This window comes from Hyperoodon ampullatus, assembly GCF_949752795.1.
Source record: "Hyperoodon ampullatus genome assembly, chromosome: 8".
In the NCBI taxonomy this organism is placed as follows: domain Eukaryota; kingdom Metazoa; phylum Chordata; class Mammalia; order Artiodactyla; family Ziphiidae; genus Hyperoodon; species Hyperoodon ampullatus.
Window position 1 is genome coordinate 33,325,850 of NC_136921.1, and position 3,638 is coordinate 33,329,487.

Below are 3,638 nucleotides of genomic sequence, written 5' to 3' on the forward strand. Positions count from 1 at the left end.
AAGAGGTAATAAAATTGAAAAAAAATAATAAAAATTAAAAGGTTGGTTTGCGCTCCCTGAAGTTCAGAGTACAAGGCACCGGCTCCTAACGCACACTTGACTCATATTTGAGAACGTTGTAGTGACTAGCAGCAGGATAGCGAGTTTAGTCTGGGAGGTAATGCAGTCGATCAAATGTGCATGTGAGTTCATCTCAGGAACCCAATGCAGAACTGTCTCCCTGAGGTCATGTTGAAAGGGATGCCACATGGGTGGCAATGTTAGAACCCCAACAGAGAGCTTCTCAATGAACTTAGGCCATAGATTTTACATCCAAGTACCCAGGACTCTATGTACTATCCTTGAAATAACTTAAATTAGGAGCCAAAATAAAATATGGCAATTCTATAATATATACATTTTTATAATACTATAACTGGAGAAAGAATGACCAACTTGGAGAAGGAAGCTGAACCTGATGAAAACACAGAGAGCTGTACCATTCCATACCACTCTCCCTGGGAGAGAACATGTTGGTTTTACTCCCTAGCAAGAATAGTGAGAACGTTTCTTACCCAAAAGGGCCCCCCATCCACACACAGAGTTTGGAAATCTAGGTCAACCAGCATCACCCTACCACCTCGCTATCTCTGTTTTATCCTGCTTCCTTTCCTGCCTTCTTCATCTATACCCCAGACACAACTGGGGGTACCCAAGGGCACTGCTTAACCACTAGCAATCAAGAAGCCCCTGCCCCTCACAGTCATGCAGCCTAGCCTGGGCCACTTCTCCCCCGGTTCTCTCCCTTGTTCAGTGTTTGCAAACTGTGTTCTGTGAACCATTAACTCCAAGACATGCAATTCCCATTAACACATTAAATATGTTTAATGCCTTGCAGAAAAAGTAACTCCTTGAAATGTATTCAACCCAGGATTTCCACACTTTTTTTTTTTTTTTTTTTTGACCATAAACAGTGGTTAAAAATACAAAACAAAACAAAATTCAGCAGTTCAGCTTCTTGCCGCTCGCTGTTCTGGCCACGCTCTCCGATCCGCGTCATCATGCCTCGCAAAACAAGAAATCAAGGACTTTCTGCTTACAGCCAGGCAAAAGGACGCCAAGTGACGCCAAGAAAAATAAGGATAATGTGAAGTTTAAAGTTCGATGCAGCAGATACCTTTACACCTTGGTCATCACAGACAAAAAGAAGGCAGAGAAGCTGAAGCAGCCCCTGCCCCCAGGTTTGCCAGTGAAGGAGCTGAAATGAACCAGGCACGCTGATTTGAACTGTATTAACGTTTTAAAAATTAAAAAAATAAATTAAAAAGTCATCATTTCAAGCAACTAGTGTTCTGGGGAATCCTGTTTGGGAAGTGCTACCCTGATTTTCAATTCAAATATTATTACTATGGAACTGGGTGGCTCTGGGAGCCCACTCCATTCTTTCCAGCAAGACTTCCTGACATAAATCTTGCTGCTTTGCCCCTTAATAGAAAACAGAGGAGGCTCACCCTACCCATTTTAGCCAGAGATAGCTAAAACGAAGGAAAAATAGAACTTTGATTGAAAGATGCATCCAAGTCAGAGGACTTTTAGAAGCAAAGTTATAGCTTGGAGAGTTTCTCTGGACTTTGTTACTTTACATCTCAATGCTTTATCATTTTGAGGGCAATTTCTCCACTATGTCTTGGGTAGATGCCACTCTTTGTCTTGTTGATGTCCAAAGTTGGAGTGCCTTAAATGAACGCTGTGACTGATACAAACCTAGGCAGCAAGAGCAAGTTGTGTAAGAGGAAGGAAAAGGAATATCTATCTAACCCTATAAATTCAGGCACAGAGATCTCCCTGTTCCTTAAAGTTGCCTGGAAGTAGGGACTCCCTAACTCCCTTCCTATTAACAAGGCCACAAGGAGTCATCTCCAAGGCCAGTTAGCTGCACAGAAAGCCTTCAGAGCCACTAACACAGTGGTGCATCCGGTGTGGGCCTAAGTCCTTTTCTCTTTGTCAAATAATTCCCCACAGGGATGCCACCCAGTGACCTGAGGTCCTCTGCAGGAATTGACATACCACTTGGGATTTCATCACACACACCTAAACCTTAACCCTACTGGTACACAACTTCATTCCTCCCGATCAAAAGTGGCCAAGCCTTGTATCCTCTGACATAGTGAGAATTTTGTTGTTGTTATTTTATGTTTGTTTTTTTGGGGGGTAGGTATAATTTCACTACATAATGATTCAAACTTTCTTCTTATACATGTGCAATATTTATTTCACCCAATTTTATGTTTCTCAAATACTAATCTCTTAAAACACTGACTTTATCTCCATGTTCCCACTTTTGAAACTGAGCAGGGAAACTCCCTAATGCTAAGCATTAGCAGATAAACTCTTACATCCAGAGGGAATCGAAGATATTTTTAAGACCAGCTGGAAACCATTTCATAAATGTGTGGGAAGTGTTTCTTTTTATAATCTATATTTCACTTTAGAGCTATGTGACTGATAGTGGCAAGAAGTGTGTGGTTTAAAACGCAGTAAGTGGACAAGAAAATACCGTGACCAGAGGAAAAAAATATGTTATATTAGAGAAAACACCAAAGGCATAAGTAATATACTGAGAAGGTCACTCAATGTGAGCATCCAAGTCACTCAGAGTTATTAAAATCATTCATTATTTATGGACCCTTTTTTTTTTTTTTTTTTTTTTTGCAGTATGCGGGCCTCTCATTGCTGTGGCCTCTCCCGTTGCATAGCACAGGCTCTGGATGCGCAGGCCCAGCGGCCATGGCCCACGGGCCCAGCCGCTCCGCGGCATGCGGGATCCTCCCTGACCAGGGCACAAACCCAGGTCCCCTGCATCGGCAGGCGGACTCTCAACCACTGCGCCACCAGGGAAGCCCCATATGGACCCATTTTTACAAACCATTGTTCTGCCTTTCTCCCACCTGTGTTCTGAATGAATGATGCTGTCCCTCTTGTGCTGCTCTGGTTAATTCAGAACTTCAGTAATTTTCCTAACGGAAAAAAAAATCAAACTCATAAAACATGTGCTCTGACTACCTGGCAGAGGGCCTGAGACCATACAGGATGTGATATAACACATTTATTTGATTGCTATCTTTTTCAGCACACATTGGAACTCTCCAGAATTGGTTTTGCCTCCATTCCAAACCCTGCTGGCACAGCTCTTTCCTAGGTCCTCTGAGGGAGTAAAAGTATCCACCACTGGAGTCTTACCCAAGGAAAAAGATGATACAAGTGAATAGATCCAAATGGAAACAGTCTAACATGAATGTCATGTGAAAATTCACCTTGATGCAAAGGGAGCCTCTGAGAACAGTCCCAGGTAAATCATGCCTAAAGCCACCAAACAGAAAGGCTCAAAGACTCAAAATTGAATATGCTCATATCGCGTGTTTTAGTAAACCAATTAAAATACACCATTAGAAGCCAAGGGAAAGAGATGGGGTAAGTGAATACACTTAGAGAAAGGTGCAAGTTAATGGAAGGACCACACTCATATCTCCTCTCTCTCTCTCTCTCTCTCTCTCTCTATCCCTCTCTCTCTCTCTTTCCAGACTTCCCCTTGGACGGTGTGATTATGAGGACCAGAGATTCGGATGCAGCAAGGGGGACCATAGACAGAAGGTGCCCTG

The 3,638-nt window shown here is 42.7% G+C and overlaps 1 pseudogene across 1 annotated transcript; it reads left to right on the forward strand.

Moving 5' to 3' along the window:
- The first annotated feature begins 1,040 nt into the window (after positions 1-1,040).
- On the forward strand, positions 1,041-1,246 carry LOC307057618 (large ribosomal subunit protein eL38-like; annotated as a pseudogene). Its single transcript has one exon. The product of its transcript is annotated as a large ribosomal subunit protein eL38-like (transcript).
- The last annotated feature ends 2,392 nt before the right edge of the window (positions 1,247-3,638 follow it).